At 42.7% G+C, this 25,576-nt stretch overlaps 1 pseudogene; it reads left to right on the plus strand.

The window, feature by feature from the left end:
- The first annotated feature begins 1,757 nt into the window (after window positions 1-1,757).
- On the plus strand, window positions 1,758-21,210 carry LOC144590768 (choline kinase alpha-like; annotated as a pseudogene).
- Window positions 21,211-25,576: the final 4,366 nt, after the last annotated feature.

The raw sequence follows: 25,576 nt of genomic DNA on the forward strand, positions 1-25,576 counted from the left end.
GTGTTGGGTCCACTGTTGTTTGTCATTTACATTAATGATCTGGATGATGGTGTGGCAAATTGGATTAGTAAATATGCAGATGATACTAAGATAGGTGGAGTAGTTGATAGTGAGGTAGATTTTCAAAGTCTACAGAGACTTGGAAGGGTGGGCTGAAAGATGGCAGATGGAGTTTAATGCTGATAAGTGTGAGGTGCTGCATTTTGGTAGGACAAATCAAAATAGGACGTACAGGGTAAATGGTAGGGAATTGAGGAATGCAGTGGAACAGAGGGATCTGGGAATAACTGTGCATTGTTCCCTGAAGGTGGAATCTCATGTGGATAGGGTGGTGAAGAAGGCGTTTGGTATGCTTGCCTTTATAAATCAGAGCATTGAGTATAGAAGTTGGGATGTGTAATATTAAAATTGTACAGGGCATTGGTGAGGCCGAATCTGGAGTATGGTGTGCAGTTCTGGTCCCCAAATTATAGGAAGGATGTCGACAAAATGGAGAGGGTACAGAGGAGATTTACTAGAATGTTGCCTGGGTTTCAGCACTTAGGCTACAGAGAGAGGTTGAACAGGTTGGGTCTTTATTCTTTGGAGCGTAGAAGGTTGAGGGGGGACTTGATAGAGGTTTTAAAAATTTTGAGAGGGACGGACAGAGTTGACGTGGGTAGGCTTTTCCCTTTGAGAGTGAGGAAGATTCCAACAAGGGGACATAGCTTCAGAATTGAGGGACAAAGGTTTAGGGGTAACATGAGGGGGAACTTCTTTACTCAGAGGGTGGTGGCTGTATGGAATGGGCTTCCGGTGGAAGTGGTGGAGGCTGGCTCGATTTTATTATTTAAGAGTAAATTGGATAGGTATATGGATAGGAGGGGATTAGAGGGTTATGGTCTGAGTGCAGGTAGATGAGGCTAGGTCAGGGAGAATGGTCGGCGTGGACTGGTAGGGCCGGACAGGCCTGTTTCCATGCTGTAGTTGTTATATGTTATATGTTATTGTTATATGAAACATTTTCCAATGTTGGGGGAGTCCAGAACCAGGGGCCACAGTTTAAGAATAATGGGTAGGCCATTTAGAATGGAGATGAGGAAATTTAGGTTTATTTGGAGTAGGTAGATTTAGAATAGGCAACTGGTAATTTAGTGGAATGGGTCAGATGACAGGGTGGGCACTACCTCAGTCACTAAAGGGGACGATGCATGAAATGAAGGAGAGATAACCATTGGGATGAACAGGTTGGACACTTGAATGGGATGATCAAGAGGGTAAATTGGGGAGGGTTTTATTGCAATGGGGGGATCAGGTTCAAGAAGTTGGCAATTAATTGTGTGGATGAAGACCAGCTTATCTGTGAGTATCTGGAGACTGGCAGACTTAGTGGATTAAACAGCATCCACCAAGGATCTGCCAAAGATATCAGCCCCATTCTGTGGGGTTAATGGCACTTCACTGTTCACCTGCCAAGGAGTGCTTACCTGGGCAGTGTCAGTCTCAGTCCTGCAGGACACTGATACACTCTTCATCCCAAAAATGCCGGGAGTGGTTCAGCTGGAACATGTCCTCTGGTGCAGTGAGGGATATGAGGGATAGTCGAGTCCCAGCATTGTTCCCTGTGGCATCGCACCAGTCACTGATTGCCAATCCAAACTCAACTCCCTTTTCCTTTAGTTAGCCATTTCTCTCCCCTTGCCAACACCTTCCCCCAGCCCTGTGGCCTCCTAACGTGCACAGGAGTTGCTGGGAGGGGGGTTGGGGGGAAGCGAGGGATGAAGGCAAGAAGCAACTGTGTAACCAAGAGGCTCAGAGAAATGTACTGACACAACTCACCATGTCACCAAGTCACCGTGGCAATCTCCGCCTGTATCATAGGCCAGAGTGCCCACAGCTAGTGAGAGGCTGGGACATTGTAGAAACATAGAAACATTGAAAATAGGTGCAGGAATAGGCCATTTGGCCATTTGAGCCAGCACCACCATTCAATATGATCATGGCTGATCATCCATTATCCAGTTCCTTTCTCCCCATATCCCTCACCAGCATTTGTTGTCCATCCCTTGTTTCCCTGAACCAGGTTGGGGGTGGGGGGGGGGGGGGGGGGGAGGGGGGGGGGGGGAGGGGGAGAGATTGCGTTGAACGCTACATTCTTCTTGTGAAGATATTCCCACGTTGTTGGGGAGGGTGTTCCAGAATTTAAACCTGGTGATGATGAAGAAATGTCCCCACATCAGCCTGACTTGGAAACGTAACTTGGAGGAGAACCAATGGCTGGTGTTGCCGTGCACCTGCTCCCCTCGTCCTTCTTGATGGAAGGGTCACCGAACCACAGAAGTAACGGGATGTTGTTTTCAGTGACGTCTACACCATGTGAGGAAATGCAAAGTGCTGCTGAAAAATGAAAGGCGGTTTGATTATGTTTTAAACTATAATGCTCCACTGATCTACTGTTGAGTTTGGTGCAACTGCTGCCTGTAAACTTGAGTAAGGGGCAACTGTTCAGATGCCTGGTGCTGAAAGAAAAACAAATACTGGAAACTTGAAGTGGGTCAACTCAAAACTATAATCGTTCTGTGGGGTGACAGGGAGAAAAAAAACATATTTGAAGTCAATGAGTTGCAATGTCTAATTTCTCTCTCCACCGTTACCAAGTGACCTGTTTGCATTTTCATTCCTGCTGCTAATCAGGGTTCAGAGACCAAGACCAGTTTTTCACCACAAGAAATAAAGTTTGCATTGCCCCTCTCTCTGGACATACAGTGTCTCAGCACCACTGATGCTGCTAACACTGAGCGGGTCACTGGGGAACACAGCTGCCCACAGTCAGGCTACCCGTTGGGGTTTGTTTCTGTCGTGTGCTGCAGGTAACAGCGACTGTCACCTGCCCTCGGTTTGTTCTGTCAGTGGCTGTTGATCCACAACCAGTGCAGAAAGCAACCCCCGGGCTGGACGGTGTGTGGGATGCATCCCGCCTGTACTGTGGTCAGCTCCTGGAGTAAGTGTGTAGACCACAGCCTTATGTGGTCACTGACTGACTGTGGGGGATGGAATCCCAGCTCAGTCACGCAATAGGAAGCAAGAGTGAGAGGAGTGAATAAACCAAGTGGGTGAGAGTGGAGTAATGTTGGGTTACTCCCACCATCTCTCTCACTCCGCATCAGGGCATTGACTGGAGAGTTGGGCAAGGCTTGACTTCCTTCACATCATGTCCTTTTTGTTGTCCCTCGTAAGGTGTGGATTCTCTGGTACTGAAGAGTGTGATATTTGCTGTATTGGCAGAACGTGCCTTGGGACCAAGATTATATGGAGTGTTTCCACAGGGACGTTTGGAGCAATACTTTCCGGTATGAAGTTATTTCTCTCCTGTGTTACTTTTTAAGTTTGATCATTTGTTTCTGGACCATTTCCCAAACAGCAGCATCCATGTACAGTCATTCATCCTCTATGGGGATACCCTACTCATCAGAGGCCTTGCTGAACTGGTTGCAAATGGTTTACTGCATTGGGCTTGGTGACGAACACTGACTAGAATTGGCAGTTGGAGATGGTATTGAAGCTACTGGCAAAGTACGTGGCCAAAAATGAAATTAACTTGTACATTCTCTTTGTTGCATGTCCCCTTATTTCTCATCTCCTTCACACAATTATTTTAAGATCTTGTTATTGTCAGTGCAGAGCCTGCTTCAGTATGGGTGGACCTGGTTTGTTTCCTTTGTTAACCTCTATGTTGTGCAGCTGGTGGGAGATTAGATCTGTGCAGTATTTATAGACCAGATGTGGTAAAGAACTCCACGGGATATTTAAGCACTATTGAAGCAATATCTAAAATATTCTTCGCATGTGGACAAGTACCATTCCTGTATCATCTCATTGTGCATTCTTTCAAATGGACATATTTGTTCATTATCTTCCCAATTTAATGTACATGATTGCAACCCTATGAATGGAAGCAAAACCAATTAATTTTAGTGTTCTTGCTCCATTGATTGGAAGTTCTCCAGATTCTTTATATAGTCAGAACCTTTAGGCAGGGAGGGATAGGCAGGGAGGGAAAGAGAGAGGGGAGAGAGGAGAGGGAGAGAGGGAGAGAGGGAGAGAGGGAGAGAGGGAGAAAGGGAGAGAGGGAGAGAGGGAGAGAGGGAGAGAGGGAGAGAGGGAGAGAGGGAGAGAGGGAGAGAGGGAGAGAGGGAGAGAGGGAGAGAGGGAGAGAGGGAGAGAGGGAGAGAGGGAGAGTGTTCTTGCTCCATTGATTGGAAGTTCTTCCGATTCTTTATATAGACAGAATCTTTATCCTTAAAAGGACACGACTTGCTGGAGTAACTCACCAGATCAGGCAGCATTGCTGGAGAAGGTGACGTTTCGGGTCGAGACCCTTCTTCAGACCTAAAACGTCACTGTTCCACGTTCTCCAGATATACTGACTGACATGTACCAGATCAAAAACACCTTAAATTTGGTTGCCTGAGTTCTGGGTGTTTTTTGAGTGATTGCTTGGGGTATATAGTATAGAGTTGCTGTTTTAAAGTGTAGTTGCTATAAGATTGTCACTTGAGTGATGTCCTTGTACAACTGGGTTACACTGCATTCTGTAGCTTTTAGGAGTGTGCTGAATAGAGCATAATGACCAAAAGGCTGAGCAGCAGACCTTAATCCTATTCTGGATGGGATAGTACTGAATAATTCCTGATCCTTCACCTGTTGCCATTAGTTGGTGGTAAACTAGTAACATGTGAAACACAAATTTTCCTGCACCTTTTATCCCCAATACTCCCCTTCCCAGCGACTAGGCTTGTATACACTGGAATTTAGAAGGATGAGAGGGGATCTTATTGAAACATATAAGATTATTAAGGGGTTGGACACGTTAGAGGCAGGAAACATGTTCCCAATGTTGGGGGTGTCCAGAACCAGGGGCCACAGTTTAAGAATAAGGGGTAGGCCATTTAGAACAGAGATGAGGAAAAGCTTTTTCAGTCAAGAGTTGTAAATCTGTGGAATTCTCTGCCTCAGAAGGCAGTGGAGGCCAATTCTCTGAATGCTTTCAAGAGAGGGCTAGATAGAGCTCTTAAGGATAGCGGAGTCAGGGGGTATGGGGAGAAGGCTGGAACGGAGTACTGATTGAGAATGATCAGCCATGATCACATTGAATGGCAGTGCTGGCTCGACGGGCTGAATGGCCTACTCCTGCACCTATTGTCTATTGTCTATTCCTCAAGCTTCTTCTTGCAGTTGAGTGATGCCTATATTAGTTAGGCTGTGTACATATTATTCAGGATTGGCTGGAAAGTTGCATATATTTAATGTGGTATCCTCAATCTGTCTGACTAGAGCCATCGACTGCTGACTGAAGAGTTGGGGCTTCCAGATATTTCAGCAGAAATAGCAGTAAAAATGTCTCGATTCCACGGAATGGTCATGCCCTTCAACAAAGAACCAAAGTGGCTGTTTGAGAGTATGGACAGGTATGACTGACCAGAATCTGCATCAGTTTGAGTGGCGTGAATAACAGGGAAAGAGTACATTGACCGGTGCAACAGCAATTATAAAATGGGCATTCTCTCAGCTTCCTCTTTTTCTAATTTGCCTCTTTACAATTGTGTTGTGCTTCTAAACCTTGGATTGTCTTTTTCTAACCAGTTTGGGTGGATTAGACCAGGGTACTACTTGTAAATATACTCCTACAAATGTTGACCTTGAATAGTCTTTGTCTTGTTGCTGTTAAACATGGGTATGAGCTGGTCTCTTGTAGCCATCACCATCCATCCCTATATACCCACCAAACTATGTGTTCAAATAAAAATGAGCCGATCTGAAACAGGATAGAACTGCCATTGTAAGTACCCCACCAGGCTACTGTTGCCATGAGGCCAAATGGATTTGAGAATTGTTAGGCGCAATGCAAGGAAAAATAGCAGAACTCGTTTGCTGTGCATTTTATGTGACCGGATCTATACATGGCAATGTATAAATTCCTTATTCTTTACAGAACCCAAATTGGAGCATTGATTGAAAGATACTTGTCTGTCTTATTAAATTGATGGGGTGTTTTATTGAGGAGGTGATGAAGGATATTGATTGATGTTGGCAGTAGATGTTGTATACATGGATTTTAGTAAGGATTTGATAAGGCCCCCCCCCCCTCCCCCCCAGGTAGGCTGATCCAGAAGTTTAAAGATGTACGGGTTTCATGATGACTTGGTCGTATACATTCAGAACTGGCTTATTCATAGAAGACGGAGGGTTGTGATGGAAGGTAGATATTCTGGCTGTAGCCCTGTGACCAGTGGAGCTCTGCAGGGATCTATGCTGGGACCTCTGCTGTTTGTGATATGGAGATGCAGGTGGTGAGGAATGTTGTCGGAAGATACAACGGGATATAGACCAACTCCAGAAATGGGTGGAGAAATAGCAGATGGGGTTTAACCAGAGCATGTGTGATGTGTTGCAATTTGGGAGGTTGAATGTAAGGAGAGAGTATACAGTTAATGGCAAGATCCTTAACAGCATGGATGTGCAGTGAGATCTTGGAGTTCAAGTTCATAGCTCTTGGAAGGTGGCAGCATAAGTGGATCGTATGGTTAAGAAGGTGCATAGTATGCTTGCCTTCATTGCTAGCGGCATTGAATATAAGAGTCAGGAATTCAAGATGTAGCTCCATAAAACTTTGGTTCGGCTGCATTTGGAATATTGCATGCAGTTCTGGTCATTCCATTACAGGAAAGGTGTGGAGGCTCTGGAGAGGGTTTACCAGAATGCTGCTGGATTAGAGGGTTTTGGCTACCGAAAGAGGTTAGAGGTTGGATAGTATTCTCTGGAACATCGACGCTTGAGTGGAGACTTGATAAAGATACATACAATTGAGATGCATAGGTAGGGTGGACAGTCAGAACCTATTTCTCCCAGAGTGGAAATGTACAAAACTAGAGGGAATAGGTATAAAGCGATAGGAGGAAAGTTTAATGGAGCTGTGAGGGTCGTTTTGTTTTACTGGTGGGGGCCTGGAATGCACTCTGAGGAGTGATGGTGGAAGCAGATGCGATAGTGGCATTTAAGAGGCTTTTGGATAGGCGCAGGGAATAGAGGGATATGGATCATGCGCAGGCAGATGAGATCAGTTTAACTTGGTTTCATGTTCAACACAAACACTAAGAATGCCTTGCTATAATCATCTAGGTGAGACTGCATCTGGAGCATTGAAGTGAAAATTTGTCACTTTGGATCCATAGAGGAATGCAATCAAGATTTACCAAAATGATTCCTGGGATGGCAGGTGTATTGAATGAGGAGAGATTGGATTGACTAGGCCAGTCTAGATCATTGAGTAAACAACATCATGAAGTGCAAATTCTGTCCGGTTTGACCGACTGGATGCAGGGAGAATGTTTGCTCTAGCTGGTAAAAGGTGGGGGCTAGAACCAATCAGTATCAGAATCTTTAGGACTGCCAAATTTCATCAAGCAAAGGGTTGTGAATGTAGAATTCTCTACTACAGGAGGTTTTAGAGTTAATTGTTGAATATAATTGAGGTGATGAGGCCTGCAGATCCAGAACCCATTGGCGTTTGGGGAGAATAGAAAATAAGGTAATGAAATGAAGGATGAGCCATGATCATTTTGAATGGCGGAGGTTTGAAGGGCTAAATGGCCATCTTTGTTTTTGCTGCAAAGCATTGTCTGGTACGGGCCTAATTGGGGGTGAGCCGGTGGTCTTGTGATGGTAATTTAAGTAGTTTTATTAAAGACCATCTCTGTCCTCTTGTTAAGGTATCTCAAGCAGATAATGGGATTGACATTTGTCAGAGAGGCACATGTGAAAAAGTTTAATAAACTGAAGAATTTCAACCTGCCAGGAGAGTTGGCGAGTTTAAAGTAAGAATTTAACTTTTCTTTAATCATTGCTTTATTGTTTGGCCAGACAATAATCGGAGGATGTTGGTCATTGGCAGAAACTTGAGGTTAATACTTTTTCATCTTTTCCTGTCCGTTCTCGCTCTCTGAAATCAATGTTGTATGCTAATTTAGTGATTTATTCCCCCCTCTTTCAGGTCACTTCTTGAAGCTACATGGTCACATGTGGTTTTTTGTCACAATGATGGACAGGAAGGTAAATATGTAGAATAAATAAGTCTTCTATCGCTGTCTTTTAATTGACAGAATGAGCAGCTGAGCTGTGATGGGCTGCAGTATCAACAGAAGGTTTTGCAATTAGTTCTGGTCAATTATTGTTCAGAGCTATATTGTTCCCTTAGTAGTGTGTCTGAGCACATTACTGTTCTGTAGTAATGCAGAGCAAATGACAGGTCTTTTGGGACCAACGACCATGGTTCTGTTGGCTTTAAAATAGTTATGGTAGGTCCAGAAGTTAACATTCAGAATTGGGACAGTGTCAACCTTGATGGTATTAGACAAGAACTTGCTGAAGTTGAATAGAGTAGGATGTTTGTGGGCAAAAGGATGTCCTGAAAGTGGGTTGCTTTTAAATGTGTGATGAGGCCTCTGGACACACCCTAAGGTTAACATGAAATCTGTAGCTGTTTGAATTTGGAAGAATCTAGACAAAGAATCTAACTGCAGATCTAAGACTGCTTGATAGCTCTCTTAATTCCTCCTTCCATCCGTCAAAGTCATACAGCACAAAATTAGGCCCTTCAGCCAAGCCATCCAAGATGCTCGTCCCACTTGTCTGTGTTTGGCCTATATCCCTCGACAATAGACAATAGGTGCAGGAGTAGGCTATTCGGCCCTTCGAGCCAGCACCGCCATTCACCGTGATCATGGCTGATCATGCACAATCAGTACCCTGTTCATGCACAATCAGTACCCAACCTTCCCTATCCATGTACCTGTTCAAATGTCTTTTAGATATTGTACTAGTACCGGCCTCGACTACCTCCCCTGCTAGCTCGTTCCAGATACCCACCACCCTGTGTGGAAAAAGCTGATCCTCGGGATCCGATTAAATCTTTCCTCTCTCACCTCTATTCTCTGGTTCTTGATTTCCCCTCTGCCAGATAAAAGACTGTACATTCACCCTATTGATTCCCCTCATGATATTATATTTTTATAAGATCACCTAACCTCCAGCACTCCAACGAATAAAGTCTTAGACTGCTCGACCTTCATCTCAGGCCCCCAGTCCTGGCAGCATTCTCGTAAATCTTCTCTGCACTCTTTCCAGCTATGACATCCTTCCTGGTGACCAAAACTGAACCCAAAGGTAACCGTAATGTACCAACTTCTATACTCAATACCCTGACTAAAGGCCATATGGACCGAAAGCTGCCTTGACCATTCTTTCTACCTTTGACCCCTCTATTCTTCAACACTCCCCAGGGCCATGCCATTCACTCAGAAGGTACTGCCCTGGTTTGGCTTATCAAAGTGCAGCACCTTGCACTTATCTGAAAGGAGCAAGGTGAGTGGGAAATGTGGGGTGAGGAGATATGGGAAAATACAGGGTGGGTATTAATTACATACCATTGGGTTGCAAGCTACCCAAGTGGAATATGAGTTGCTATTCCTCCAGTTTGTTTGTCACCTTGCTCTGGCAATTGAGGAGGGAAAGGATGAAGGTTGGAATAGGAAGAGAAGTTAAAATAGTTAGCAACTGGGAAAAGCAGCAGGCCTTGGTGAACAGAGCACAAGTGTTCAAAATGGTTGTGTGGTCTTGCTGATGTAAAGGAGGCAACTTCGGGAACGTTGAATGCATTAAATCAAGTGTGAAGAGGTGCATATGAACATCTATCTTGCCTGGAAGGGCTACTGGAGTTCCTGGAAGGAAGTGAGGGAGAAGGTGTAGGGATATGTGTTGCACCTCCTACATTTGCAAGGAAAAATATCTGGGAAAGAGGTGGTTTGGTTTGGGTTAGGATGAGTGAACCAAGGAGTTGAGGGAATGGTCCCCATGGAAAGGGGGAGAGACGCAATCCATTGGTGAGAAAAATATGAAACCCCTCAAAATCCATGTACCTAATTCTAAATCAGTATGGAGAAGGTCCTTGAAATGTTGCTGAATCCTTTTTCTGATTTACCTTGTTTCCCCTTTTCAAGGTAATATTCTCTATTTGGCGGGCAAAGATGCAACATCCACAGAGAAATTGATGCTGATTGATTTTGAGTACAGCAGCTATAACTACAGGTAATGACCTCTTTGAGCTACGACGCTAAGATCAGGAGTCTCCCAACATGAGCATGGGTACCAAAGATATACACAATGGGCTAGAGTAACTCAGTGAGTCAGGCAGCATCCCGGGAGAATATGGATAGGTGACAGTTTGGGTTGAGACCTTTCAGGCTGGATACTTCAGTCAAGTGACCAAGAAACACTCCTCCCTCCTTCCCCCGTTTCCTCCGCCCCCCTCCCCAAAAACCACAGATAAGTACGAACTGGAAACCACAAGTACATTCTGGTTTTGACGAGATTAGCGAGAGCCAAGTCATATTTGCAGCTGACATAATCTTGTTCTGGACAGGCTATTTATCTTTTTGGTCATGCAACTAGGTTGGATCTGACCACTGTCCTCAATGGCAATCACTCTTTGGGGCCTAACTATTAGCTTGCCCTAGTTGGGGAGGAATGGTGGGACGAGGGAATGTAATGGGAATCTGGGTTCCTGTTGGAAGGGGAGTAGTGGGGAAAGGGAGGACTGCTGCTTAACGTGTACCTAATGTCTTACCTTTGTTCGCAGGGGCTTTGACATTGGAAATCACTTCTGTGAATGGATGTATGACTACACTTATGATCAGTGGCCTTTCTTCAAAGCTAGTATGGAGAATTATCCCAATCGACAGCAGCAGGTATTGATACCGGCAAGCTGATCTTTGGGTATCGACACAAGGTGAAAAATGAAGGGACATTCTTTCTCTTACCACAACATCTGACATTGGTCACGCAAAGGTCAATGTTAGGCCTCTGTAAAGAAATGCTTTCAGAAGCAGTTTCTTGACTCTGAGAATCTTGCCATCAGGAATTCTTCACGTCTTAAAAGCATTCATGGTCAACTTCTAATAATAGCAAATGTGATTAGTCAACTTCCCTTAAATGACTTTAACCTCTTATTTCTCCTCAGCTTCACTTCATCAGACTTACCTTTCTGAATATTCGGGGAATAAAGGGGACTCGGTGCATGAGGATCAGTTGAAAATTGAAGAAGAGATGATCATTGAGGTCAACAGGTTGGGCACTTAATCAGGGGGTTAAGTTAGTGAGAGGTTTTATAACAGTGGGGATATAAGGATGGTGAGGCTGGAAGCTTAGCTGTTCTTTTCTGCACGTGCGTGCGTGCGTGCGTCTCTCTCCAGTGTGAAGAAGGGTGTTGAGCCGAAACGTCACCCATTCCTTCTCTCCTGAGATGCTGCCTGACCTGCTGAGTTACTCCAGCATTTTGTGAATAAATACCTTCGATTTGTACCAGCATCTGCAGTTATTTTCTTATACTAACCGTATGCGCAGACTAGTGTTAAGCACTGAATTCTTGCTCATTAACTCAAATAAACAAGTGGGAGTTGTTAATGGAGTAATACCAGTCTTCTTTCACTCTTAATATCAGGTTAAGGAATACGAGGCATTGTGCAAGTCTACCATCATTCCAGATCCTGTTCAATATATTGGGAGTTTGGGGGGGGGGGGGCGTGTCCAATGTCTGGCTGAGTAGACATAACTTTTCAGCACTCCCGAAAACAAAGCCCTAAACTACCAAAAAAAGACGCACTAAAAGAATTCAAGTACTTTAATTTAAAGTTAAAAGTATACAGAACGCACTGATGACTCCCAAGAAAGAAAAGAAGGTAGCACAGCTGCCACAGAAGCAAAGAAATCCAGCAAAGGAATCAAGAAAAAAAATCGAAGGTAGGCCTACAGCCCCGACGGAGCAGGGGCCTGGATTTGAGGAGCCCTCAGCAGGCGGAGAAGCATGGCCCTCTGTTGGCCGAGAGGCTGAAGTTTCGGAAACGAGTGACGAGGAGGGAACTAGCAGTGGAAGTGGAAACAAGGAAGAAGGAAATCAAGAAGATTTAGAGATTAAAATTAAAGCGATGCTTGAAGAAATTATTAACAGGCTCAAGAAAATTGAAGGAGATAACAAAGTGATGGAAAATGAAGTGAAAGCATTGAGGAGAGATAATAAGGAACTGCATAAGGACAATAAGGAAATGTATAAGACTTTGAAAAAAATGGAGGAGAATTTTCAAACAGTGATAAACAAAGTGGATAATATAGAAATGGAAAATGAAATGTTAAAATCTAGAGTGGAAAAAAATGAATTATTCACAATTACTGCTGCAGCAATTGAAAGCAAAAAGATCGTGGAGAAGTTGGATGCCTTGGAAAACTGCAGCAGGAGAAATAATGTTAAAATTGTTGGCTTGCCAGAGGGAGTTGAGGGGGAAGACCCAATCAATTTTTTTCAAGATTGGATAGTGACTAGTCTGGGAATAGATAGACAAGGACCGATGGAAATAGAAAGAGCACATAGGGCTCTAAGACCGAAACCTTCGACTAATCAAAAGCCAAGATCTGTGTTGATTAAATTCTTAAGATACCAAGATAGAGAATTGGTCCTCAAATCAGTCGGGATGAACATAAGACAGGGAAAACCAATAGAGTATGAAGGTACAAAAATAATTTTTTACCCAGATATCAGTAATGTCTTGTTGAGCAGGAAAAAAGAATTTAATAAGGCAAAAAATATTTTATGGAGGAAAGGTTATAAGTTCATTTTACTGCATCCTGCTACTTTGAAGATCATGATCAACATTAGAGAAAATAAATTTTTCAAAGACTTTGTCAAAGCACAAGATTTTGCTGAAGAATTGCCATCGAGAATTGATCAAGAAGATCCATGAATGAATGATTATTAACAAGACCTGTATACTACAGAGGGGATCAATTGTATTAAGGATAGTTAATTTTTAGAAGTACTTGAAATAACGGGGGGGTTGGAGAAAATGCATGCTCTACCATAATCATGGGCACAAGTGTAGTGTGGACCACACCTCGTATAATAGAGGGGGGTAATGTTGTTAATCTATTTATTAACAACATTAGAGGGAGGGTTTACTTCTCTATCTTTCTTTTTTCTTTTCTGTTTTTGTACCTGGACGATGGAAGGGAGTACACTGAAATACGGCACAACGTAAATACTGGAAGAGGGAGGTATCAAGGTAAGGAAGAAGGAAAAAAAAAAAAAGGAATGAATGGATAATAAATTAAAATTTTTAAGTTATAATGTGAATGGGTTAAATGGACCGATAAAAAGGAAGAGAATTTTAACACAGATGAAAAAATTGGAAGTGGATATAGCTTTCTTACAAGAAACGCATCTAACGGAAAAAGAACATCAAAAGTTAAAGAGAGATTAGGTAGGAAGTATGGTCGCATCTTCTTTTAATTCAAAAGCAAGAGGGGTTGCTATCCTATTTAAGAAAACGCTACCAATTAAGATACAAAATATTGTAAGTGACCCAGTAGGTAGATTTATAATCGTACATTGTCAAATTTTCTCAGAATTGTGGACTTTAATGAATATATATGCACCAAATACAGATGATGAGAAGTTTGTGCAGGATACTTTTCTAAATCTGGCGGAAGCACATGAAAATATATTGATAGGGGGAGATTTCAATTTTTGTTTAGATCCAATAATGGATAGATCAACAAGGACAACGACAAGGACAAGAGCAGCGAAGACAACCTTGAATTTAATGGAAAATTTAAATTTAATAGATGTTTGGAGGAAAAGCCATCCCAGGGAAAGAGACTACTCCTTTTATTCCAATAGACATGATACATATTCAAGAATAGATCTATTTTTGATTTCAGCTCAATTAAGGGGTAGAATAATACAAATAGATTACAAAGCTAGATTGCTATCGGATCACTCACCATTACTAATGAAAATTACGATGCCAGATAAAGAACAGTCAGTGTATAGATGGAGACTCAACTCTTTACTATTGAAAAGGCAAGACTTTTGTGATTTTATTCGAGGACAAATTGGATTATTTTTGGAAACAAATTTAAATTCAGTTGATGATAAATTTATTGTATGGGATGCAATGAAGGCTTATTTGAGAGGCCAAATTATAAGCTACTCATCTAAGATAAAGAAAGATTATAGGAAGGAATCTGAAAGATTAGAAAAAGAAATCACCGTATTAGAAAAAGACTTACAGAAAGCTTCTTCAGATACGAAAAAAATACAACTTGCAAATAAAAAATTTCAATACAATACTTTACATACTTACAGAACAGAAAAACTAATGTTACGAACTAACCAAAGATATTATGAATTAGGAGAAAGAGCGCACAAGGTATTGGCATGGCAACTGAAAGAAGAACAAATATTAAGAACAATAAATTCAATTAGAACAGATCAAAACATTATTACTTATAAACCTAGAGAAATCAATGAGGTATTTAAGCAATTCTACACTAATCTGTACCATTCTGAATCTGAAAAGGATGAAATTAAGATAAATAATTTTTTATCCAAGATACAATTACCAACAATCTCTAATGAGGAGCAGATGGGACTAAATGCCTCCTTTACTTTGAGAGAAGTGGAGGAAGTATTATATTCTTTACCAAGTAATAAATCTCCAGGGGAAGATGGTTTCCCGCCTGAGTTCTATAAAAAAATTAAATAATAATAATAATATAATATTCATTTATTGTCATTGCAACGAGTACAACGAAATTAAAAAATAGCCAATCCTGACGGTGCGTACAAACATATATGCAATAAATGCAAAAACAAATAAATACATAAATACAATTAAATACAATTATATTAAGTACAAGATTTTTTAACGGTGTTGCCTAGTGCAAAGGTAGTGTTCAGTTCTCGTATGGCCCTGGGGTAAAAACTGTTCTTAAGTCTGTTTGTTCGGGATTTGATCGACCTGAAACGTCGACCAGAGGGCAGATGAACAAACAGACGGTGGCCGGGGTGGGATGGATCTTTTATTATTTTGCCTGCTCTACTGAGGCAGCGTAGTCTGAACAGGTGCTCCAGGGAGGGCAGTGAGCAGCCGATGATCTTCTGGGCCGTCGTGATGACCCTCTGAAGGGCCTTCCTGTCCTTTTCTGAGCAGCTGGCATACCATGTGGTTATACAGTATGCCAGCACACTCTCGATGGAGCAGCGATAGAAGGACAACATGAGCTTCTCCTGCAGGTTGGTTTTCCTGAGGATCCTCAGGAAGTGGAGTCTCTGCTGTGCCTTCTTTACTGTGGTGATGGTGTTGGTAGACCAGGTAAGATCCTCTGCGATGTGCGTACCCAGGAACCTGAAAGCTGGTACCCTTTCCACACAGACCCCATTGATGTAGAGTGGGTCGTAATCTCCACTGGTTTTTCTAAAGTCAATTATAAGTTCCTTTGTTTTGGAGGAGTTCAGGACCAGATTGTTCACTGAACACCATGCTGCCAGCCTTTGGATTTCATCCCTATAGGCTGTCTCATCTCCTTCTGAGATGAGTCCAACCACAGTCGTGTCATCCGCGAACTTGATGATGGTGTTGGTGGGATGGGTGGGGGCGCAGTCGTGAGTGTAGAGGGAGTAAAGGATGGGGCTCAACACACAGCCCTGTGGTGAGCCGGTGCTCAGTGTAATGGTGGAGGAGAGGTGAGGGCCTATTTTGACGGTCTGGGGGCGGTTGGTCAGGAAGTCCTTGATCCATTGGCAGATGGTTTGGGAAAATCCAAGGTCGGAAAGTTTGGTGACCAGTCTGCTCGGGATGACCGTGTTAAAGGCAGAGCTGAAGTCGAGGAAGAGCATCCTCACATAGCTCCCCTGGTGTTCAAGGTGGGTCAGTGCAGTGTGAAGAGCAGTGTCGATGGCATCCCCTGTAGACCTATTTGCTCTGTAGGCAAACTGGTGTGGGTCGAAGGTGGGTGGGAGGCTGGCTTTGATGTGCTGCAGGACCAGTCTCTCGAAGCACTTTGTGATGACCGGTGTGAGTGCTACCGGACGGTAGTCGTTAAGACCGCTGATGACAGACTTTTTCGGCAGTGGGATGATTGTGGCGGACTTCAGGCAGGGAGGGATGGTGGATTTTAAAAGGGACAGGTTGAAGATTTTTGTGAAGACCTCAGATAATTGGTCTGCACATTCCCTCAGCACTCTGCCCGTCACACCATCGGGGCCTGCAGCTTTCCTGGGATTCACTGCTCTGAGCACGCGCTTAACATCATACTCCTGCACAGTGAAGGTGTTGCTGTCAGGTGCTGGAGAGGGTGTTATGTCTGCCACTGTAGCTTTCACCTCGAAACGAGCAAAGAAACAGTTAAGTTCCTCTGCCAGCGAGGCGTCGCCGTCGGCAGTCGTGCGGTTGCTGGTCTTGTTGTTGGTGATGTGCTGGATGCCTTGCCATACCCGCCGTGGGTCATTGTTGGAAAAGTGGTCCTCAATCTTCCTGTATTTATGGAAGTGATACATCAAGCGGAAAAAACTTCTACATTACCAGAATCCTTCTCAATGGCAATTATAACCATAATTCAAACAAAAGGGAAAGACCCTTTAAATGCATCTTCTTATAGACCAATATCATTGTTGAATGCAGATTATAAAATAGTTGCTAAGCTTTTGGCAAGGAGATTGGCAGAATATTTACCGAAGCTGGTTAAAGAGGTCCAAACTGGATTTGTCAAAAAAAGGAAAATATCTGATAATGTAGCAAGATTTATAAGTATTTTACATTTAGCACAGAAAATAAAGGAATTGAGCGCAGCAGTTGCTTTAGATGCTGAAAAGGCGTTTGACAGGTGAGAATGGGATTTTTTATTTAAAGTATTAGAGAAGTACGGATTGGGAAATGGTTTCATTAACTGGGTAAAAGCTCTTTATAAACAACCTAAAGCCAAAGTGGTGACAAATGGCCAATCTTCTCAATCATTTAATTTGGAAAGATCTAGTAGACAGGGACGTCCCTTGTCACCAGCTTTATTTGTATTGGCCATTGAACCTCTGGCAGAGCTAATAAGATCAGATTTAGACATTGAAGGATTTAAAGTTAATCAGGAAAATCACAAAATTACTTTATTTGCAGATGATGTTTTAATTTGTCTTACTAGACCATTGGAATCCTTAAGAAAATTATATTTCAGACTGGAAGAATATGGGAAAGTATCAGGATACAAAATTAATAAAGATAAAACTTGAAATAATGCCACTTTTTGAAGGTAATTATGATCAATGTAAAAGAGAAAGTCAGTTTAAATGGCAAAAAGAAGGCATGAAGTACCTAGGGGTTAAAGTAGATAATAAGTTAAATAATCTGTATAAACTAAATTATAAACCACTAATTAAAAAAATAGATGAGGACTTGAAGAAATGGATGAATCTTCCAATTACATTGCTAGGGAGAGTGAACTGTATTAAGATGAATATTTTTCCGAGGATACAGTATTTATTCCAAACACTGCCTATACCTTTACCAAATAATTTTTTTCAAGAATTGAATAAAATTGTGAGAAATTTTCTTTGGAAAGGTAAAATGCCAAGAGTGTCTATGGAAAAATTAACATGGAAATTTGAATTAGGTGGACTGCAATTACCAAATTTTAAAAATTACTATCTGGCAGCACAAATGAGTTTTATTTCATCCTTTTATCAAGAGGGTGGAAAAACAGCATGGGTTAAAATTGAAATGGATAAAATAAAAGAACTATGCCCAGAAGAATTTATCTATAAATGGGAAGCAAAGCTATTAGTTAAGGATCAAGAGTCACCTTTGCTAAAACATTTAATTAATATATTGTTGAAAACAGTTAAAGCTAATGATAAAAGATTCTTTCTAACAGCTAAAACTCCATTAGTAAAAAATAGATTACTGCCGTTTGCTTGGAATAATCAAATATTACAAGTCTGGGAACAGAAGGGTATTAAACATATAGGAGATTGCTATGAAGGAAATAATTTTTTGACATTTTCTCAATTGAGAAACAAATATCAAATTCCAGGGAACAGTATTTTTTTCTATTATCAACTACAATCTTTTTTAAGGGAAAAGTTCGGTAATTCAATGTTTTTATTTCAAATTAGAGGAATTGAATCCCTGATTCAGGGCAAGGGAACTAAAAAAAATATATCTGCAATGTATAAATTATTACAAAAATCTAGTCCAAAGACAGGAATTCAAAAATCAAGACAAAGATGGGAAACAGATCTGAATATTAGCATTGATGAACCAAGTTGGGAAAGATTGTGTTTAGAAAGTATGAAAAATATTATTAATGTGAGATATAGTTTAGTACAATATAATTTTTTATATCAATTATATTTAACTCCGAAAAAATTAAACAATTTAAATCCAAATTTACCTGACATTTGTTTTAGATGCAACCAGGATGTGGGTACTTTTTTACACTCCACATGGGCATGTCCGAAGGTAATTCCTTTTTGGAAAGACCTAAAAAACTTTTTGGAACAATTGATGAATAAGACCTTATCATTGGATTCAAGGTTGTTTTTATTGGGAGATACTAAAGGAATATTACCAAGATTAATTTTAGATAAATATCAGGAAAGATTTCTCAAAATAGCAATAGCAATAGCAAAAAAATGTGTAGCGGTCACTTGGAAAGATCATAAGGAAATAAGAATTAAAAGATGGTATGCAGAAATGCGTAGTTGTACCCCATTAGAAAAAGCTACTTATAATCTGAGAAATAGATATGATTTCTTTTTGAAACTTTGGAACCCATTCACTTTAAAACTAGGATTAAGAATTGGAAATATTTAATTTCAGGATTGTTTTGATACCCTTAAAAGAATTTAACAAGAAATTAGCCGGAAGTGTTTCCTTCTTGTCTCCAGGTTCGTTCCCTCCCTCCCTCCCCTTCCTCCCTCCCTCCCTCCCTCCCTCCCTCCCTCCCTCCCTCCCTCCCTCCCTCCCTCCCTCCCTCCCTCCCTCCCTCCCTCCCTCCCTCCCTCCCTCCCTCCCTCCCTCCCCTCCTCCCTTCCTCCCTTCCTCCCTTCCTCCCTTCCTCCCTTCCTCCCTTCCTCCCTTCCTCCCTTCCTCCCTTCCTCCCTTCCTCCCTTCCTCCCTTCCTCCCTTCCTCCCTTCCTCCCTTCCTCCCTTCCTCCCTTCCTCCCTTCCTCCCTTCCTCCCTTCCTCCCTTCCTCCCTTCCTCCCTTCCTCCCTTCCTCCCCTTCCTCCTTCCTTCCTTCCTTCCTTCCTTCCTTCCTTCCTTCCTTCCTTCCTTCCTTCCTTCCTTCCTTCCTTCCTTCCTTCCTTCCTTCCTTCCTTCCTTCCTTCCTTCCTTCCTTCCTTCCTTCCTTCCTTCCTTCCTTCCTTCCTTCCTTCCTTCCTTCCTTCCTTCCTTCCTTCCTTCCTTCCTTCCTTCCTTCCTTCCTTCCTTCCTTCCTTCCTTCCTTCCTTCCTTCCTTCCTTCCTTCCTTCCTTCCTTCCTTCCTTCCTTCCTTCCTTCCTTCCTTCCTTCCTTCCTTCCTTTCTTTCTTTCTTTCTTTCTTTCTTTCTTTCTTTCTTTCTTTCTTTCTTTCTTTCTTTCTTTCTTTCTTTCTTTCTTTCTTTCTTTCTTTCTTTCTTTCTTTCTTCCTTTCTTTCCTTCTTCTCCTTTTTCCTCTTTTTTCTAACTGGGGGTGGGGGGAGGGGGAAGGAAGGAAGGAAGGAAGGAAGGAAGGAACGAAGGAAGGAAGGAAGGAAGGAAGGAAGGAAGGAAGGAAGGAAGGAACAATATATGTATAATCGAATTTATAATGTATAATCGAATTTATAATGTATGTATCACGATGAGCTGTAACATATATGTATGTGTTTTGTTAAAATTTAAATAAAATTAATAAAAAAAAAAAACCATGATTATATACAGATCGGGCATGTGATAGTGAGAATATGTTCACAGGAAAGAAAGGAGAAGGCAATGGTTAGCAATTAGAGAATTAACCCACAGTTCATAACAGATACAGTATAGACACTGCTTAAGATACAGAAAATACAGAACAAAGAGTGGTCCATGCACGGCAAGTGATTAAACAAAAAGATAAACCAAAAGGCTTATATTCTTTCCAAACGAGACTAAACTGAGGAATTGGAGATGATTCAAAGTGCTCTTCATCAACCTCAACAAATAAAACAAATTTCACCCAAATTGAACCAAGGTTTTAGTGAGGAAAAGTAGAGTTGGAGAGTAATACTGTGTGAAAATTAAAAACTGACTGAATATTTCTGCACAGAGGAAAAATGGGAAAATATGTCTGCACACCCCTTGCAGAGTGAGAGAGAGAAATGTTGTTAAGGAATAAGCAAACTACAGTGAAATTAAACAACTTTGTTTGTCGGTCTACCTGAAAGAAAGGAAAAGTCAAGTAAACAGAGAGGCCAATAGACGCAGATGGAAGGAGAAGGTGAAAGAAATGATCATCAGCTGAACACAACTATTGGAGAACTAAGATGCTGAATGGTAATAAATCCCCAAGGGACTGATGACCTGCAACCCAAGGTGTGGGGAGTGGTGACCATGAAGATACCGATACCCTGGAGTGTGTCGCAGGGACAAACCCATCAGTTTACAAACAGCATCAGTGATTTGGATGAAGGTACTGGGAGACGTGCATCAAGACAGCTGCTGACACAAAGCTGGTGGCAGAGGGAGATGTGAGGAAGATGCAAAGAGACCTCACGGGGAATGAGACTGAATTGAATGTGCAGATGAATAAAGAGGCAAAAATATGAATCATCAACTTTGTAATAAAAATGAGAAAAGGAGAATATTTTTTAAATGGAAAGTGGTCAGCAACATTTAGGATCAAAGGGACATGGATGTCCTTGCACGTGCAAGACTGAAAGTTAATCTGCAGATTAACATGGAGTTGCAGACAAACAACAGTAAACAGTTGATTATCAAATCACTCGTAACTCCATCCTCTTTCACTCCCCAACCCAGGACTCACTCCCTCTGTACCATTGCCAGCACTCTGGCCATCCTCCCTCAAGCCTCCATCCTCACCCTCACAGCGGGCAAGTACACGGCACCCGTTGCATTGGACCAGTGCCTGCAGAACCTTCTCCTCTGCATCTCCTGGGTTCCTGACAGAGAGTCACATATCCCTCTTCCTGCAACTCTGTTTTCCTGTGAAGCGTCACCGTGGAGAAATCTCTGTCTCCTGATGTGGAGGAGAGTCTCCAACTCACCTTCCAACTCAGCAGCTGTGAGATGAGTATCCCAGACAAGAGACATTTCCTACCACATCCCGGGGACTAGAGGTAAAAGAGCCATTAGGAGGCAGTGATCACAACATGATAAGTTTTACTCTGCAAATGGAAAGGCAGAAGGGAAAATCGGAAGTGTCGGTATTACAGTATAGCAAAGGGGATTACAGAGGCATGAGGCAGGAGCTGGCCAAATTTGACTGGAAGGAGGCCCTAGCAGGGAAGACGGTAGAACAGCAATGGCAGGTATTCCTGGGAATAATGCAGAGGTTGCAGGATCAATTTATTCCAAAGAGGTGGAAAGACTCTAAGGGGAGTAAGAGACACCTGTGGCTGACGAGGGAAGTCAGGGACAGCATAAAAATTAAGGAGAGGAAGTATAACATAGCAAAGAAGAGTGGGAAGACAGAGGATTGGGACTCTTTTAAAGAGCAACAAAAGTTAACTAAAAAGGCAATACGGGGAGAAAAGATGAGGTACGAGGGTAAACTAGCCAATAATATAAAGGAGGATAGCAAAAGTTTTTTTAGGTACGTGAAGAGGAAAAAAATAGTCAAGGCAAATGTGGGTCCCTTGAAGACAGAAGCAGGGGAATTTATTATGGGGAACAAAGAAATGGCAGAGGAGTTAAACCGTTACTTTGGATCTGTCTTCACTGAGGAAGATACACACAATCTCCCAAATGTTCTAGGGGCCGGAGAACCTAGGGTGATGGAGGAACTGAAGGAAATCCACATTAGGCAGGAAATGGTTTTGGGTAGACTGATGGGACTGAAGGCTGATAAATCCCCAGGGCCTGATGGTCTGCATCCCAGAGTACTTAAGGAGGTGGCTCTAGAAATAGTGGAAGCATTGGAGATCATTTTTCAATGTTCTATAGATTCAGGATCAGTTCCTGTGGATTGGAGGATAGCAAATGTTATCCCACTTTTTAAGAAAGGAGGGAGAGAGAAAACGGGTAATTATAGACCAGTTAGTCTGACATCAGTGGTGGGGAAGATGCTGGAGTCAATTATAAAAGACGAAATTGCTGAGCATTTGGATAGCAGTAACGGGATCATTCCGAGTCAGCATGGATTTACGAAGGGGAAATCATGCTTGACAAATCTACTGGAATTTTTTGAGGATGTAACTAGGAAAATTGACAAGGGAGAGTCAGTGGATGTGGTGTACCTCGACTTTCAGAAAGCCTTCGACAAGGTCCCACATAGGAGATTAGTGGGCAAAATTAGGGCACATGGTATTGGGGGTAGGGTACTGACATGGATAGAAAATTGGTTGACAGACAGAAAGCAAAGAGTGGGGATAAATGGGTCCCTTTCGGAATGGCAGGCAGTGACCAGTGGGGTACCGCAAGGTTCGGTGCTGGGACCCCAGCTATTTACGATATACATTAATGACTTAGACGAAGGGATTAAAAGTACCATTAGCAAATTTGCAGATGATACTAAGTTGGGGGGTAGTGTGAATTGTGAGGAAGATGCAATAAGGCTGCAGGGTGACTTGGACAGGTTGTGTGAGTGGGCGGATACATGGCAGATGCAGTTTAATGTAGATAAGTGTGAGGTTATTCACTTTGGAAGTAAGAATAGAAAGGCAGATTATTATCTGAATGGTGTCAAGTTAGGAGGAGGGGGAGTTCAACGAGATCTGGGTGTCCTAGTGCATCAGTCAATGAAAGGAAGCATGCAGGTACAGCAGGCAGTGAAGAAAGCCAATGGAATGTTGGCCTTCGTAACAAGAGGAGTTGAGTATAGGAGCAAAGAGGTCCTTCTACAGTTGTACCGGGCCCTGGTGAGACCGCACCTGGAGTACTGTGTGCAGTTTTGGTCTCCAAATTTGAGGAAGGATATTCTTGCTATGGAGGGCGTGCAGCGTAGGTTCACTAGGTTAATTCCCGGAATGGCGGGACTGTCGTATGTTGAAAGGCTGGAGCGATTGGGCTTGTATACACTGGAATTTAGAAGGATGAGGGGGGATCTTATTGAAACATATAAGATAATTAGGGGATTGGACACATTAGAGGCAGGAAACATGTTCCCAATGTTGGGGGAGTCCAGAACAAGGGGCCATAGTTTAAGAATAAGGGGTAGGCCATTTAGAACGGAGATGAGGAAGAACTTTTTCAGTCAGAGAGTGGTGAAGGTGTGGAATTCTCTGCCTCAGAAGGCAGTGGAGGCCAGTTCGTTGGATGCTTTCAAGAGAGAGCTGGATAGAGCTCTTAAGGATAGCGGAGTGAGGGGGTATGGGGAGAAGGCAGGAACGGGCTACTGATTGAGAGTGATCAGCCATGATCGCATTGAATGGCGGTGCTGGCTCGAAGGGCTGAATGGCCTACTCCTGCACCTATTGTCTATTGACCATTCCCAATGTCTACAAATTCCCATGACCCACAGACCCAACACAGTGCATTCATTCCTCACACCAATATATTTCTAAAGCTCCTGGAATCAATGGACCTTACCTGTCACATCACTGGCAAGCAGTGCTGTCAGCACCAAAACCACACCAGCATCAAGTTTTCTTCCTCGAAACTGAAACCCAAGAAAACGATTCATTAGTGTCAAGTTTCAGAGTGAAGGTGGGCATATCCTGCTGCCGTTCCCACCTGTCTCTCTCCCAGCTCTCTGTGTGGATGAGGTTTCCAATGCTGCTGCATCTTATATACCTGTAGTTCTGGCATCTTGGAGGCTTTTGGAACCATTGGAATCAAATGCAATTGGCTGCAGCAATCTACATAAAACTCCTGCTGACCAATCACTGACCGACAGATTAGCACAAGATGAACAGGAAGCCACAGAAATGTCTTGTGAGCTCCAAGTGTGACTGGAGAATGTGGCACTGTATTTCAACGCTTTATTGTCCCAGTATCTGTTTATGATACGAGTCCAATTTATATTATCAATGGGGCCAATTAAGATGTAATATCCAGGCAAATATTTCATAAATAACTGATTATTTACACAGACCACTTCACTTGCTCCTATTTTCACTTTGTGGTGGGACTGATGGGTCAAATGACCATTTCTTTCTCTGGATTTTCTCTTGTTCCCCAAACACTTCAAATTCTAAAGGCAGAGCAAGTGGTCTTTTGGACAATTGAAATCTTGAGTTGAAAACGTGGCCCAAAGACTGGTGTGAAAGAAGTGGGTTTGAATTTGTGGGACATTGGCACCAGTATTGGGGAAGGAGGGAACTGTACGGACGGGACGGACTCCACTTGAACCCGACTGGGACCAGCCTCCTGGCAAACCGTGTGACTAGGGCTGTGGATAGAGCTTGAAACTAAACAGTGACGCGTGGGGTCAGCAAATTGGAAGTGTAAGCCTGGCCTTAAACGGAATGAGTGCAGGAAATGTTACGAAAGTCTCCCAAATTAATGGGATGGAAAGTTTAAGAAGGGGTAAGAGAGTAAGGTTGGTTAAAATCGGGACCGGTGTGAGAAGGGAGGTAAATACCGAATTAAAGGTGTATTTGAATACAAAACCAGTAGTATAAGAAACCAGGGAGAAGGTGCTTAGGAAGCTGAAAGGCGTGAAGTCACCTGGGCTGAATGGACTACATCCTTGGGCTCTGGAAGAGGTGGCTTTAGAGGTTATGGAGGCATAGGTAGTGATGTTTCAGGAATTATTAGAGTCAGGAGTGGTCCCAGTTGATTGGAAAATTGCCAATACTATCCCAGCCCTTTATGTTTTACCTACTTTGTATCATTAGCTCTTACAGTACATTTCCTTCCCTCCTCCAGGTAATTAATGTAGTCAACAAATGAAGCCACTGGGAATCTGCACTCCCTGTCTGGGCCATTCTAAGAAAGTAGCACCATTCTTCCTCAGTCTCATTGGTGCCTTCTACCGCAATGGCTGTGCCCCGCATCCGTGGTTTCAATGTCACAGAGGGTCATAGAGTCTTACAGCGTTGAAACGGGCCCTTCAGCCCAACGTGCCCACACCGACCAACATGTCCCATCTACACTACTCCCACCTGCCTGCATTTGGCCCATATCCATCTAAACATGTCCTATCCGTGTACGTATCTAATTTTTGTTAAACATTATGACTGTCCCTGTCTTAACTACCTCCACTGGCAGCTCGTTCCATACACCCACCACATTTATGCAAAAAAATTACCCCTTAGTTTCCTATAAAATCTTTTCCTATTTACCTAAAACCTATGTTCTCTGGTTCTCGATTCCCCTACTCTGGGCAAGAGACTCTGGACATCTGGAGGGGTGAGGGGGTGGAAGAGAGGGTGCTGCACCAATGCAGGAGAGGTTTGGGCCCAACGGGTCCACTTGGTCTAGTAATACTCTAAATGTGGCCTCACCAATGTTCACAAGTTCACAAGTTATAGGAGTAGAATTAGGCCATTCAGCCCATCGAGTCTATTCTGCCATTCAATCATGGCTGATCTCTGCCTTG

This window comes from Rhinoraja longicauda, unplaced genomic scaffold, assembly GCF_053455715.1.
Source record: "Rhinoraja longicauda isolate Sanriku21f unplaced genomic scaffold, sRhiLon1.1 Scf000305, whole genome shotgun sequence".
In the NCBI taxonomy this organism is placed as follows: Eukaryota; Metazoa; Chordata; class Chondrichthyes; order Rajiformes; family Arhynchobatidae; genus Rhinoraja; species Rhinoraja longicauda.